The sequence below is a fragment of the Ictidomys tridecemlineatus genome, chromosome 7 (assembly GCF_052094955.1).
Source record: "Ictidomys tridecemlineatus isolate mIctTri1 chromosome 7, mIctTri1.hap1, whole genome shotgun sequence".
Lineage (NCBI taxonomy): Eukaryota > Metazoa > Chordata > Mammalia > Rodentia > Sciuridae > Ictidomys > Ictidomys tridecemlineatus.
In genome coordinates, this window is record NC_135483.1 from 140155715 (window position 1) to 140172655 (window position 16941).

At 35.3% G+C, this 16941-nt stretch overlaps 1 protein-coding gene and 1 pseudogene across 12 annotated transcripts in view; both read left to right on the top strand.

Moving 5' to 3' along the window:
• The window catches only part of Dcaf17 (DDB1 and CUL4 associated factor 17), a 74060-nt gene that overhangs the window by 45219 nt on the left and 11900 nt on the right, over positions 1-16941 (top strand). The window lies entirely within an intron of this gene.
• Positions 8649-9495, top strand: LOC101956365 (transcription initiation factor TFIID subunit 9-like; annotated as a pseudogene).

The window sequence follows — 16941 nt, forward strand, 5'->3', positions numbered from 1 at the left end:
ATAGCAATATAATTTGGCCAATATCAAATTCTGTAGTGTTTCCCCTTTCCCTCCCACCTCCTCCCCCTGGTTCCTTTCCTCTATTCAGCTGATTTCCTTTCAATTTTTATTAATTCCCTCCCCAACTTTTCTTCTTTAGCTTCCACATGAGAAAAAAACAGTTTGGCTTACTTCACTTAATGTTCTCAAGTTTCATCCATTTTCCTGCAAATGACATAATTTTATTTTTCCTTATGACTGAATAAAATGCTGTTGTATATATACATGTATATCACATTTTCTTTATCTGTTCACCCATTGATACCTAGGCTGGTTCCAGAATTTGGCTATTGTAAATCGTGCTGCTATAAACATGGGTATGCATGTATCACTATATCATGTGCATGTATGCAGACTTTAATTCTTTTAAGTTTTAGGTGGACACAATATCTTTATTTTACATTTATATGGGCTGAGGATTGAACCCAGTGCCTCCTGTATGCTAGGTGGGCACTCTACCACTGAGCCACAACCCCAGCTCCCAGACTTTAATTCTTTAGAGTTAATATGGAGGAGGGATATAGCAGTTCATATGGTAGTTTCATTTCTAGTCTTTTGAGAATCCTCTGTACCAGTTTCCATGGTGGTTGTACTAATTTGTAATCCTACCAAGAATGTAAAATTGTTCCTTTTTCTCCATATCCTCTCCAGCATTTATTATTTATATTCTTTTTTAAAATATTTTTTAGTTATACTCGGACACAATATCTTTATTTTGTTTATTTATTTTTATGTGGTGCTGAGGATTCAAACCCAGTGCCTCACATGTGAGAGGCAAGCTCTCTGCCACTGAGCCACAACCCCAGCCCTATTATTTATATTCTTGATGTTTGCTATTCTAACTGGAGTGAGATGAAATCTCAGTGTAGTGTTGATTTGCATTTCCCTAATTGATAATTGTGTTGAGCATTTTTTCATATATTTGTTGGCCATTAGTATTTCTTATTTTAAGAAATGTTTGTTCATTTAGTAGAATTCATGAACAAACATTTCTTAAAATAAGAAATACTGGTTCTGGGCTTTTCCTTGTTGGAAAACTTTTCATTACTGTTTCTATCTCATTTGCAGTTATTGATCTGTTCTGGTTTCCTATGTCCTCTTGATACAATTTTGGCAAGTTGTTTATATCTAGAAATGTATCCATTTCTTCTAGGTTTTCAAATTTTTTATTATATGTTTTCAAAACAGTACCTAAGGATTTTTACCTTTTTATCTCTAATTTTATTAATTTGGATCTTCTTTCTTTTGGTTAGTTTGAGTAAGAATTTACCAATCTTGAGGCTGGCGCTGTAGCTCAGTAGCAGAGCACAGCCTAAGGTGTGAGGCACTGGGTTCAATTCTTAGCACCACATAAAAATAAACAAAATAAAGGCATTCTGTCCATCTACAACTATAAAACAAAATTTTAGAAAAAAGAATTTACCAATCTTGTTTATCTTTTCAAAGAATGAACTTCATTCCATTGATCCTTTGTAAATTTTTTTCTCAATCTTATTGATTTTGGGCTCTGATCTTAATTTCTTCCTTCATTCTGCTGGTTTTGGGATTGTTTCTTGTTTTTCAAGGAACCTGAGCTGCATTGTTAGGCAGTTTATTTGAGATCATTCTTTTTTCCTATGTAGGCACTCATAACTACAAACTTTTCTCTTCAGACTACCTTCATACTGACCCAGAGGTATTGGTATGTTGTGTAACTATTCTCATTTGATTCTAAGAATTTTTAAATTTTTCCCCTGATTTCTTCTAATACCAATTCATCGTTTAAAAGTTTTTCAATCTCCATGTGTTTATATAGTTCCTGTAGAGTTTTTGGTGTTAATCTCTAATTTCATTCCCTTTTGATCCCAAAGGCTCAAGGAATTATATAATTTTTTTGTGTTTGATAACAGTTGCTTTGTAGCCTAAAATATGGTTTCATGAACTGCTAAGAAGAATTATATTCAGCTTTTGTTGTTGAATGTAATATTTTATAGATGTCTATTAAGTTCATTTGATTTATAATATTTTTTAAGTCCAAAGAGTCTTTACTGAGTTTATGTCTGGATGACTGATTTATTTGTGAGAGAGGTGTATTAAAATCACCCAGTTTTATTGTAGTAGTGTCTTATCTGAGTCTTTAATTCAATTAGTGTCTGTTTTATGTAATTAAGCATACCAACATTTGGGGCATACATATATACTATCATATCTTCTTGTTAGATTGTTCCCTTTATCAGGGAACTTCTTTGTCTCTTCTGATTAAAGTTTATTTTTTGATCTTGTTTATTTGGGGTTCTGATTAATTTTGGTTTTAAGTCTGTTTGTCATGTATGAGAGTAGCTACATCTGCTTGTTTTCAGGCTCCATTTTACTTTCAGCCTGTAATGTGCTGGTTTTGCCTGTAAGGTATGTCTTTTGCAAAGAACATTTAGTTGGTTCTTTTTTTTTTTTTTTTTTAAGTTCATCCTGTTAGCCTATGTCTTTTAATTGGAAAGTTGGGACCATTTACATTCTATGTTATTGTACAAAGAGATTTATGAATTCTTGCCATTTTGATTTATTTCAAATGTTTAAGTCCTGTTTTTCATTTGCTTAACTACTCTTCAAATTGGACTTGTCCATTTGTGATCTCTGAGGTTTGTTTTTTATTTCTTCTGTGTGAAGTATTTTAAGTATTTTCTGTAACACTAGCTTAGCAATCATGAATTCTTTTAGTTTCTGCTTATTTGTAAAGTTTTTATTTCTTCCTTTATCCTGAAGGGTAGCTTTGCTGGCTATTGCAATCTTGGTGGATGATTATTTTCTTTCAGGACTTGGAATACTTTGTTCCAGGCCTCCTGAATTTTTAATTTTTGCTGATAAATCAGAAGTATTTCTGATTGGCTTGCTTCTAATGTGACCTAACATTTTTCACTTGAGGCTTTTAAGACTATCCTTGTTCCATATGTTAAGTATTTTAATTGTGTCATGCAAAGTTTATTTTTTTTTATCTTGTTTATTTGGGGTTCTAAATTGTTCCTGTATTTGAATGTCCATTTCATTCTCAGGGATTGGAAATTATTGTTAGTGTTTTCCCAAAGAGGTTTCCATGTTATTCACCTGAATCTCCCAGTGCTCTTCAATTTTAATTATTCTTAAATTTGATCTCTTAATGTTATCCCAGAGTTCTTGAATAGTCTGGTCATATATTTTATTTTCTTTAATACTATTTGAATGTCAGGCTTGGCTACTTTGTTTTCAAGCTCTGATATTCTGTCTTCAGCATGGTGTACTTTACCAGAGAGCCTTTTTTTTTAAATAATTTTTTAGATGTTGATGCACCTTTATTTTATTCATTTATTTATATGTATTGCTGAGGATCAAACCCAGTGCCTCACACATACTAGGCAAGTGCTCTACCACAGATCCATAACCCCCAGACCCTTAAAGAGACTTTTAACTGAACAGTTTTTTAAAATATTTATTTATTTGTTTGTTTGTTTGTTTGTTTATTTATATGTGGTGTTGAGGATCCAACCCAGTGCCTCACACATGGCTAGGAAAGTGCTCTAGCGCTGAGCTACAACCCCAGCCTTAACTGAACAGTTTTATTTGATTTGTTGTGTCTTTGATTTCCAAGATTTCTAATTCATTATTTTTCAATATTTTTAACTCTTTGTTGACTTTCTCATCCATATTACGTACAGGTAATATCATACTTAATGGTGAAAAACTGAATATTATTCCCTATGCGTTGTACATCTGTATGCAAAAAAAAAGAACTCTGATTCAAACTTGTAACATAAAAAAATTAAAAATTGGATCATAGTGATAAAACAACAAAATCTACAAGAGAAAACATAGGAGAAAGTCTTTGTGATTTTTGCATCAGACCATAGTATTTCAACTCTGGCACTAATGGCATTTGGGGTTTGTCTAATTCTTTGTGGTAGGAGGCTATCTTGTATATTGTAGGATGTTTAACAGGACCCTCAATTCTCTATCCACTAGATACCAGTAGTATCACAATTAGGACAACCAGAAATATCCCAGACTTGCCTAATGCTCCCTTAGATGCAAAATCACTCTCAGTTGAGAACTACTACTTTAAACAAAATGTTCTTAGATATAATACCAGAAGAATGATCTGTTAAAAAGATAAATAAATAAAATGATATATTAAATTTTATCAAGATTTAGAACTTCTTCTCTTCAAAAGACCATGTTAAGAATATTGAAAATATGTATATAGCAAATATGTATATAGCAAAAGATATGTATGTAATAAGTGATAGTTATAAAGAAGAAAAAAAAATTTTAAAAATAAAACTAAGTAATAGGAGAAAATACAAGAGAATTTGACTGTAGCAGGAGAAGAAAGGAAAGAAATGAACCAATACAAAACAAAAATAAACCAAAAACTTCAATCCTCAAAAGACAAGGAAAAATAAATATCATAAAAATGAGAAAAAAGAAACAAATATGTATGTACATGTGTGTGTATCCACAAACCAATCATCATCACAGCAAGAACACCAAAAGAAGAAGGAAAAAAAAGAAAAAAAGTTTCTTAATTAAAATAAAAGAATTGTCTCAAAAGAGCTGATAAGCGTGGATGGTTACTGCCTATGCCCTACTGTTCTTCTTTCTACTCCTTTGTTTTGCCAAAATATTCACTTGCGTGTCCAGATGACCCCTGCATCTGGACAGCACAACTGTTCCACCATATCTCCCTAGACATCTCTATCTTTCAAATTGTGTTTTCTAGCTTGGGTAGGATCAGGGAATGCATGTTGCTGTCCCTGTCTTCCTAGTGTGAGGCTTCATGCTGTCTGCTCCTTTCCTGTGTTTCTAGTTCTTGAGCTTCCAAGAGTTTGCTAACTAATTTTAATAAAACTGTTTTTCAAGTGTAGTTGATTTTCCTTCTGTTGATATTTTTCACTTTATATCTCCATGCATTTCCAACACTTTTTATCTTTTCAGCTCTTGTACATATTTATAGGAGACAGGTAAAATTTCATAAGCCAGATCCAGAAGGCAAGAATCTTAACAGCTTCAAATTATTTTCTTCCCAGGATTTAAAACATACTTTGAGGAGCTCTGAGCATGTTACGAGCCTCTCCAGTCTTATCTCATTCCAGCAGTTTCATATACTAAATAAAATAATATCTAAAGTAGAAAAGTCAGTTATTACTTCCTGTGATCTCAGTCACTACTTTGAACTCACTTGAGTTCAACATGCTTTGAAAACTTGGATCGCTAGGGAAGTGTTAAAACTCATTTAGCTAAATTTATAAAGATAGATCAGTGAAAATATTCATTCGGAACACTACCTGCCCGAGTAATATGTATCCATAAAGAAGTCTCTCAAATGAAATCTACAAAGGAAAATAAATTCTTTACCAGTTGTTTTACCAATAAACATTCTATGGCTTAGGGGCTGGGGCTGTAGCTCAGTGGTAGAGCATTTGCTTCGCAGGTGTGAGGCCCTGGGTTAGATTCTCAGCATCACATAAAAATAAATAAATATATTTTTTAAAAAGTCGATGAATTAATTATTTTTTATTTATCTTAGAAGGGCGTGTGCTCAAGTAGACAATCATTTCTGAATCCTATTCTGAACACCCTTTTATATCTTTGAAAAGGCCAAGCTCCAAACCATCATTTGAGTCAGCTATCCCACTCCTTGATCTATACCCTAAACACTTAAAAACAGTATACCTCAGTGAAAAAGCCACTTCAATGTTTATAGCAGCACAATTCACAATTGCTAAACTGTGGAAGCCCTTCAGTAGACAAATGGATAAAGAATATGTGGTAAATATACACAATGGGATGTCACTCAGCATTAAAAGAGAATAAAATTATGGCATTTGCAGGTAAATGGGTGGAGTTGGAGAATATCATGCTAAGCAAAATAAGCCAATTTCAAAAAAACAGTGACTGAATGTTTTCTCCGATAAGTGGATACTAATCCATATGGGGGGCGGGGGTGGAGGAACTTTGGATGGGGCAAATGGAAGCGGGGAGGAGGCAAAGGGGTAGGAAAGTCAGTGGAATGAGATGGATATCATTACCCTAGGTACATGTATGATTGCATGAATGCTGTGACTACTTCATGCACAACCAGAGAAGTGAAAAATTCTGTTCCATTTATGTACAATGAATAGAAGAACTTACTTTCTACTGTCATGTGTAGCCGATGAGAACTATTAAATAAATAAGGACAAGCTCCAAATAAATAGCTTTTCAAGCTTTATCTGTAAGGTCAACAAGAATGATCAAAATGTGAAAAATAATAGTTGAAAGCCATTCTAACACTTGATTTTCCTGTGTGCAATTTGTCTCCTCTTTCTACTATAAGGAACAAAGCCAATTAATTAAATTATTTCCCAGCTCCAACCTTTTCTCTGAAAACTCACCTGTGGTCTGGGGTTTTTAGCTTGCCTTGTATGTATGAGGCACTGGATTTGATCGTTAGCACCCAAAAATAAATAAAATAATGTTATTGTGTCCATCTAAAACTAATATATATATATAATATATATAAATATTAGTGTTCTTCTAAGACTAATATATATATTCAGCTGTTACACAATATCTGCTTAAAGACTGCTGACAGCCTAGTGTGTACTTGTAGAGTACACTGGACCCACTGCCACGCCTACTGTAACATCCCAAATGTTATATTTGCAGAGTTTGTCTTGGTCTGTGCTACCAGCTAGATTCCTAATCCAGTAGTTTCCTGTTTCAATTTCTGCTGGAAAGTTTTTTGTTTTGATTTGTTTCATTCTGGTGGTGCTAGGGATTTAACCCAGACCTTGCATGCTACATGCCCAGTCCCTGCTGGAAAGTCTTAAGTGTCTCTCTGCCTCTGGCTAGAGCTGGAATGATCATATGATTTATTGCCCAAACTCGGATAGTTTTAAGAATGAAAGGAGACAATAATCATTTTGCCTAATAATAGGGATAAACCAAGCCTCCCTGAACCAAGGAGAACTTATGGTCACTTTAGATGGAGCTAATAAAAGTAACAGGAAATTATAAGTCTGCCCCATTACATATTACTTTTTTATGTATTATGCCAATTCCCCAAAATAAGGAAATAATGGACATACTCCATTAAAATAATTTCTCATTTTCATCTATAAATCTATTTGTGCCAAGGGTAATTTTGTATTGTACCCTGGTATTCCAAGATCATACTTTTTCCTGCAGGTTACCTATGACTTAAATCAACCTAGCCACTAAGCTCAGGGATCTTTTTGACAGTCCCAATCTTATTATCACTGATCTGATTGTCAAACAGGAAAGCAATATAAATGATGGGAAAACACCAACAGAGTTAGAGGGTAGGAAAACATCTGTAATAGAAAAGTGTATGGAAATTTACAGAAATAATTCCAAAAATGCAAGGGGAGACCACAGCATGCTGGAGGTACAGGCTTTACACATTATCATAAGAACTTACAGATGATACCATTTATGCAGGTTGAGATCCTCCAGACATGAGTTGCTCAATTTGCCCTGTCATGGGAGACTTTTAATTTCCTGGTTCTAGAGCCTCTGAATATTGCCTCTTGTTCACCAAAGAATTCCTAGAACAGGCCCTCAAGATTTAATGTGGAACTAGGTAAAATAGAGTTCAATTTCCTAAGTTTAATATCCTTCAGTACAACCAGACTCCTCCCTGTCTGATGTTCACTTCTAATAGTTCCAGTCTTATAATTTTTTAAGTAGTGAATCTTAATTTAGGCTAAATGTTCCTTTTTTGTTTGGTTGGTTTTGACCTAGGGATTGAACCCAGGGGCACTTTATCACTGAGCTACATCATCCCCAGTTGTTTTTATTTTTTTCTTATGTGACGGGGTCTCACTCAATTGCTGAGGTTGACCTCAAACTTGGAATTATCCTGCCTCAACCTCTGAAATTGCTGAGGCTACAGTCATGTGTCACTTTGTCTGGCTAAATGTTTTTTTTTTTTTGTTTTTTTTTTTGTACCTGGGATTCCAGGGATTGAACCCAGGGGCACTTTACCACTGAGCCACATCCTCAGCCCTTTCTTTCTTTCTTTTTTTTTTTTTCTTTCTTTCTTTTTTTTTTTTTTTTTTTTTTTTTTTTGAGACAAGGTCTCAGTTGCTTAGGTCCTCGCTAATTTACTGAGGCTGGTTGAACTTGGAATCCTCCTGCATCAGCATCTTGAGACACTGGGATTATAGGCATTTGCCAACAAGCTCAGCTGTGGCGAATCATCATTTAAGAATTTAACTATGGGCCATTATTTAAAAATTCCAATTTTGATAGCCAGAAAAGGCCATCAAAATTAATCATCTGGGCTGGGGTACAGCACTTGCCTACCATGTGTGAGGCAATGGGTTCAATCCTCAGCACCACATAAATAAACAAAGGTATTATGTCCACCTACAAAATATATATATATAAAATAAGCAGGATCAGTGGTGTGCTGGGTGCATGACTCCAGTCACTTCTACCCTTAGGTGCAGGAGTATATTGCTTATGAACATTCTTCTCATTAGTACATCAGGGATTGAAAAAGCCATACTAGGCAAAGAACTTGCATCAAGATCAGGACTGAAATACATTAATGTGGGAGATTTAGCTAAGATGTTTGATCACCAGATACCTTGGAGTCCTGCAAGATGGCTTCTCCCAAGAGCATGCTGAAAAATGCATAGATGGTGACATGAATCCTAAAGGATATGGGGATTACAAAATATGAACCAAGAGTTACAAATCAGATGTTGGAATTTGCCTTCTGATATGTGACCACAATTCTAGATGATGCTAAAATTTATTCAAGCCATGCAAAGAAGGCTACTGTTGATGCACATGTGTGATTGGTAATCCAATGTGGAGCTGACCACTCTTTTACCTCTCCTCTCTCAAGAGATGTTTTATTAGATTTTGCAAGGCAAAGAAATCAAACATTTTTGCCACTGATCAAGCCATATTCAGGTCCTAGGTTGCCACCTTATAGATATTGCTTAACAGCTCCAAACTATAGGCCCAAGACTTTACAAAAAATCACCTACTGCTGTGGGAAGAATAACAGTTCCAAGGTTAAGTGTTAGTTCAGTTACTAGCAGACGAAGTGTGCCAATCCAACAAACCACGTCTGTTTCAACTGAAGTAGGGACTCCAATGTCACAGTGGAAAGTTGACAGTACAGAGGCATATTTCACAGTTTCCTGCCATAAAAACCTCAATTCATGCAACATCAGCAGCTCAGAACGGTCTGATTAACCCATTAATTGGGCTCAAAAACATTCTTATTATTTTATGATAAAGCCATATTATTCATATATATGAATAATATGGCTTTATCATAAAATATTGCCAATGGATCGTCAAGTGCATTGAAAAGAAACATGAAGATGATGATGATTATGACGATGATAGTGACTATGATTATTTGTAATCTAGCTTTGATGCATGTGTCCTAGCTTTGATACTTGGTCTTGAATCCATTGTACTAAAATTAAAGAAGCATCCTGGATGTTTTCAAATTGTGTTTTACAAAATTTCTTATGATGAGTACTTAATGAGTAAATAATAGATACTATTCTATTGAAATGTTGGATTTTCTTTAATAGGACTAGTAATGGTTTTCATCAGCCTTTATGTGAGTAAATAAAGTTGTTGCTCATTAAAAAAAAATAATTAGCAGGCTCATGAGTGCCTTCCAGCATACTCATGGGTTGTATAACTGCCAAGTCCAATTATGTTTATTTTAAACCTCTTTTTTGCCAGTTGTGATTGTAATTATATAATTTATCTATCATATTGAAAAGTTTGATTTTTCTATCAAGATTAAGTACTTTGGAAAGACTTGCTGAAATTAAGGTACTAAAAATTGCTGTCAAATAAGGTGTGGATAAAATACCTGTACAAGATTGGAAAAATGCCTTAGTTTGGGTCCACCACCACCAAAAGCAGTGCCTGAGGCAAAAGCTTATAGGCTGTATCCTTGGTGAGGAATGAAGTGTCAAGAGAGCAAGAATGAGGAGCTTCCAGGGTGAAACAGATCCAGAAGGAAAGCCAGTGTGAGGGTGTGATATCAGGTCTGTCACCAGTAAGTGCAACTAAATGCTTAACCTCATGGACAAATCTCTGAGAAATCATTAAAAACTGTCCCGGAGCAGTATGAGTGGGATGCAAGGTTGGGGAAAAAGGGTGAAGAACTCACCTTCCAGTTCTTACCTGTCACTCCTTAAAGGCTCACCTCTAGAATGTCTCTCCATAATTTCCAGATTGCACAGGCAGAATTCACCTTAACATCAATGGCAGGTGTTGGGGACCGCAAATCAAGTCAAGATGGCGCCTGGCAGTTTGCCAGGAGGAGTGGTTTGTGAGGCAACGCCACCGAGCCATTAAGATGGTGGAGATTCCTTATTGGCTGACTGCTGTATCTAGATGATGCTAATTGAGTCAAGCTGTGTGTAAACAGTTAGGTATATATACCTCTGCTGTCCTGCAATAAAGCGGCTCCCGATACTTTGGGTGCCTGCTACCTTGAGTTCCTGCTCAGTTCCCGCTGAGTTTCCCCGGAATAAAGCAGTTCCTGCTTCAGCCTTCAAGTTGCTTGTCACCTCCCGGTTATTGTGCCCAGCCGGACTGCAGGGACACAGGGCAGGTGGTGCCAGCATGATGTTTTCAGAGTCCACACAGAACAGTCTTGGTAGCCATGACTAGAACAAGGGAGGAGTGAGATCAAGAGAATCTGAATTAGCACAGGCTATCTGGCAAAAGGAATGAGTAACCGAAAAAATTTGGAAGGATTCTGGGCCCCAATTTTTTCAGATGTATCTTTTAAAATGCCAATTCTAGGGGCTGGGAATGTAGCTCAATGTAAGAATGCTTGCTTAGGACCTAGATTCATTCCCCAGCAAAGAAAAAAAATTTTTTGAGAAATATTTACCACTAAGTGCAGTTTATGCCAGAACAATAGCAGAAAACAATGATCAGCAAACAAACCAAAAGCAAAGACCTTGATCTTATAATGAAGATACTTAAGTAAAAACACTCATATTTTAAATTGGCATAGAATGTTTTTAGGTTGTAATATCTTTACATAATCCCTTTTTAACTAAGAGGTATGTGTACACATGGATTTGAACCCAGGGCCTCATGCATGCTCAACACATGTTCTACCACCAAGCTACTCCAGCCCCTTAACTGACTTTTTAAAACTAACTGACCTACCAACTAACCTACCTTCCTTAATAATGTCAGATAATAGAGTTTCTTTATTCTTTATAAAAGATTAATCCTTATGGCTCTTTCATTATACCTTTATCTATATTTCACATACCAAAAAAACAACCCTATCAAAGTATATACTTCATAAAGGTGTACAACATCACCACCACTACTTAATTCCAGAATATTTTTATTCCCCCAAAAAGAGACCCTGTATACATTAGCAGTCACTCCCATATCCTCCTCCCCTGAGCCCTGGCAATCACTTATCAACTTTCTGACTCTATGGATTCACCTAAAATATCTACCTTTTGGCTGTTATCAATAATGCTGTGTAAACATTTGTGTATAAGTTTTTGTCTAGACATTATCTTTTCAGTTCTTCTAGGTAAATCCTTAGGAGTAGAATACAGGGTCAGATGGTAATTCTGCTTAACTTTTTGAGGAACTTCCGAACTGTTTTTCATAGCAGTTATACCTTTTTATATTCCTACCACAATGTACAAAGAGTTCCAGTTTCTTAAAATTCTCGCCAGTTGCTGTGATTTAAAATTATCTCCCAGTGGCCCATGTGTTAAAGACTTGGTCATCAGCCTGTGGTGGAACCTTTAATAGGGCTGGGTAGAAGAAAGTTAGGTCTTACGGATGTGTCGTTGAAGGGGATTTTGGGAACCTAGGGATTCCCCTCTCCCTTTCTCTCAAATTCTCTCAAGTTCAACACACATACACACACACACACACACACACACACCCCACCCCACCCCACTTCCTGGGCTCCATAAGGTTGGCTGTGTAGTTCCATAACACCCTGCCATGGCATTCTATTTATTTATTTATTTGTTGGTTCTTTTTAGTTGTACATGACAGTATAATGCAATTTGACATAATTACACAAGCATGGAATATATCTTATTCTAGTTAGAATCCCATTCTTGTGGAATTCACTATGACGTTTTCATATATGTACATAAGAAAATTATGTCAGATTCACTTCACTGTCTTTCCTTTTCTTGTCTCCCCTCCCTTCCCTCTATTCCCATTATCTAATCTACTAAACTTCTCCCCCTGCCCCGCCCCCAGGTACGTGGGTTAGCCTTCACATATCAGAGAAAACATTCAACCTTTGGAATTATGGGACTGGCTTATTCATTTAGCATGACACAGGCCCAGAAGCAATGGAACCAATTGACCATGAACTGAAACATCTGAAACCATGAGCCAAAATTAACCGTTTTTTCTTTCTTTTTTAAAAATATTTATTTGTTATTTGTAGATGGACACGATACCTTTATTTTTTTTATTTTTATGTGGTACTTAGGATCCAACCCAGGGCCTTGCATGTGCTAGGCGAGCACTCTACCACTGAGCCACAACCCCAGCCCAAACCTTTTTTCTTTTGAAGTGTTTTATCTTAGATATTTTGTCACAGATACAGCTGCTTTATTTCATTTTATTTTATTGTAGCTATCCTGGTTGGTGTGAAGTGATCTTTCATGGTTTTGATTTGTATTTCCCTAATGACTATTGGTATTGAACATTTTTTTTATGTGTTCCTTGGTCATTTGTATATCTTCTTTGAAGAAATATCTACTCAAATTCATGGCCAATTTTTATTGGGATTGTCTTTTATTGTTGATTTATGAATTCTTTATATAATTCTGGATACAAATCCCTTATTGGATATGTGATTTGCAAATGTTTTCTCATTCTGTGTGTGTGTGTGTGTGTGTATTTCTTGAAGCACAAAAGGTTTACATTTTGCTGAAGTCCAATTTTATCTTTTTTTGTTGGTGCTCTTAGTGTCACATCTAAGAAATCACTGCCTAATATAAGTTCTCAGAGATTTACTCCTATGTTTTCTTCTAAGAGTTTTCAGATAGCTCATATATTACATTGATTATTTTAATCTACAACTTGGAATGAATGGAATTTAGTATTAACATTATTTATTTTCTTACTTCCTCCTCCTATTATCTAGGAAACAAAGGGCACTTTCATTCTAAGTTCATTCACAAATATGAGACTGGTTACTGCCCCATGAGGGGTGAGGAAGAGAGCTATGAGGATATTCCTGGGAGCCGACTTTGAAGTAGGAGTGGTGATAGAAACAAGCCCTAGCCATTAGTTTCATGTGGAGCTGGAAGAACAAAATTTCAGTCATTCCTTAAGAGGAAGTGTAGGAGACACCCAAAAGTACTGCCAATTTGCAAGTCCAGGCACTGAATGGATCTATTTATTCCAAGTTCTAAAGTGTGTTTCCCAGAGTTCAAGTGGATATGGTTTTCATACGCTTCTACAGTGAGTAAATACACATTTCATAGTCCAGTGAAATAATACCTGTTATTTTATAAATGTTGACACTAATAGGTGGCAGTGAAATAATGACTGTATTATAAGTTTGCATGAGTTTCTTTCTAAAAATTTATCTTGGAATTCATCAATATGCTGTGGTAAATATCTGTTACCCATTTTGAACCTAATAGACTACATGGAAATATTTAAGAATACTTTTGAGTCATCTCAAAGTATTAACTATCAAATTTATTTAGGCAATAACCTCTGTGGCTATTTCATGAGTTTGATCACCATACTCATTAGGTATTAGATCTTCAAAGAACAGCATTGTTAATTATATTTTTAATGATATAGGAATAAGCTATGATTCATTTTAGCAACTACTGATACCTGCTATTAGGCAAGGAGATGCAACTAGGAAGTAAAATTTCTAGTTGACTATTGCAATTATAAACAGATTGATGGAGCAAAGCTATTTTCATATAGGCCCATGTTAATCAAAATTGTATTGAATGAGGGCTGGTGATATAGCTCAGTTGGTAGAGTGCCTGCCTTGCATGCACAAAGCCCTGAGTTCAATCCCCAGCACTGCCAAAAAAAAAAAAAAAAAAAATTCTATTGAGTAAGAAATTCTATATTTAGGGGGTTCAAAAGCACATAGTACCTGATAGTCCTGTTTTTTTTTTTTTTTAAACAAGCACTCTACTGACTAAGCTATATTCTCAGCCCTGATCTGTAATCTCTTTTTTTAAAAATATTTTATTTACATTTTAGTTTTCGGCAGACACAACATCTTTGTTTGTATGTGGTGCTGAGGATCGAACCCAGGGCGCACCCATGCCAGGCGAGCGCGCTATCGCTTGAGCCACATCCCCAGCCCCCTGATAGTCCTTCTAATAAAAAGTGTTATATGGTGTTACAATTAGTGTGTTTTTCATACCTAGGGCTATGCTCATTTGTTTTTTTTTTTTTAACCTATTGATGTTTCAAGGAGAATCAATAGATTTATTTGGAGGAAGAGGAATTGACAGAGCTATTTTTAATAAAATTGCCCAGACTCATGAAGGAGTATGAATGAACAACTCTGCAGAATAAGGAAATATCCTTAAATGCAGCAGATATCCAAGGTATTAGAAGCAGGTAGAAATGCCTCGTTTGGGATTGGACTGAATCAGGATACAACTGAGAACTAGAAACCTGGGAATCACAGTTCAGTAATGCTCATTGACCCATGATCCATATCACAAAGAAAAGAACTTAGTTTGAAATGGTTTCCTGACAATATCTTTCCTTAGGTTGAGTCTATTTCAAGAAAGGGATCTGGATCCCTTTGAAGACCAACAGAAATTATTGTAAACCACCATGTTTCAATGCCATTTAGATATGCTGTAGTAGGGTAACTTACAGTTCCATTGCAGTTATTAAATTCAAAATATTCAAAAGGGAAAAGTAAATCTCCTTCTCATCCTTTTCCTGGGTCTGTTTCTGGGTTCTCTCTCATCTTTATCTTTTACATTTAGAGCAACAATCCAGCTGGAATTGATTGATTTTTATTGGTAGTGTGAGATGGAGTCTAACTCTCCCTCCTTTCACACACAAAAACAATTAATCTAGTACTAAAAGTGCCACATTTACAGTAATACTTTTGCCATATATTATGTGTCTACATGTGGTGTCTCTGATCTATTGACCTATTAGTACCTTCATCAGTATCATACTGTCTCAATTACTATAGACTTGTATCATGTCTTAATATCTAGTAGAGTATGTATGCCACATTATTCTTTCTCAGGAGTCTCATGTCTAGTCTTGAACCTGCCATGAACATTTTAGAATCTGTTGCCAATTCCACAAAAATAAACTCATTGCAGTTTTGACTAGGATTGCGTTGACTCTGTTGACAGGTTTAGGAAGAAATAACATCTTTACTGTTTTAAGTCTTCCCATACATTAATATTCTTTATTCAGGTGATTTTCAATCTCTTAAAATATTTCTAGATTTTAAGATGTATGGAGACATCATACATCTTCCTTTAGATTTATTGCTAGGTATTTGATATGTTTTGATGCCCTTATAAGAGGAATATTTTTAAAATTTTATTTTTAAATAATTTGATGCCTAACTAGAAATGCAAGTTAACTCAATTTTGTTACTTCATCTGTCCTTAATTCTGATATTTCTTTTTCTTGCATTTATTGTATTATCTGCGACCTCAAGTATGCTCCTAATTTCAGAGCAATTTCAACATTTCACCATTAAGTACCATGTTTCATGCATTTTAAAAAGATACTCTTAACAAATTAATTTCTACCCCTAGTGTGATAAGAATTCTTCTTATACTATAAGTAGAATTTTCTGAGCCTTTACATCTAAGATAATGATGATTTTTTTCCCTTTCTTCTGCCAATATGATGAATTACCTTGGTTGATTGTTTATGTGTGTGTGTGTGTGTGTGTGTGTGTGTGTGTCTGTGTGTGAAAACAATCATAAGATAAGCTCAATTTGATTGTCATGTATCCTTTTATATTTTGTTGGTTTCTTGCTGTTATTTTGCTTGATAACCTAAACTTCTATGCAAGATTTATTAATTTGCAGCATTAAGTGTTTTTCACAACAACTAAAAAATAGAATGGATAAATTGCAAAATTATTTTAGTAAAATTATCAGAGTTGTGGCACAAAGAACAGGTGAACCAAATTCTAGAGAAATCTTCTTCTAGAACCAAAATTCTAGAAGAAGTCTTCCTAAGTAAGCTAATGGTTGTCTTTGTTTTCTTCCCCAGTGGACTTGACACAGGCAGAGAGAAACTAATGGAAGAAAAAGAAGCCCTCAGGATTTTTGACAGTCAAGAAGGGCTGATATGACCTATTAGAAACTGGCAGAGTCCAAGTTTTTTTTTTTCTCCCTCTTGCTGACTTTAAGGATAATCTGTGAGACTATGAGGCCAGAAAAGCAGATTGAAATCCCTCATTGTCTTCTAGCACTTAAAGGGGAAAAGATCTTATTAAGGGGAAGGAGTCCATCACTAATTACAACTAGTTGCTTCCTCGGGTGTATGTACATAAGTGTATTAGTTTACTAGGGATGTCATAACAAAGTACCACACACTGAGTAGTTTAGAAAACAATTCTAGAAGCTAGAAATCCAAGATCAAGGCATCAGTTGGATTGGTTTTTTCTGAGGTTTCTATCCTGTCTTGTAGATCAAGATCTTCATATCTCTTCATATGGTCTTCCTTCTGTATCTGCGCCCTAATCCAGCATGTTGGATTACAGCCCACCATAATGAATCCATTTTAATTTAATTACCTCTTTAAAGAACTTATCTTGAAATCATATCATACTATGAGGTAATTGGGGGTTGAGCTCAAACATGAATTTGGTAGGGGGAAGGTACAATTCAGCCCATAACAACAGAGGCCAAAGAG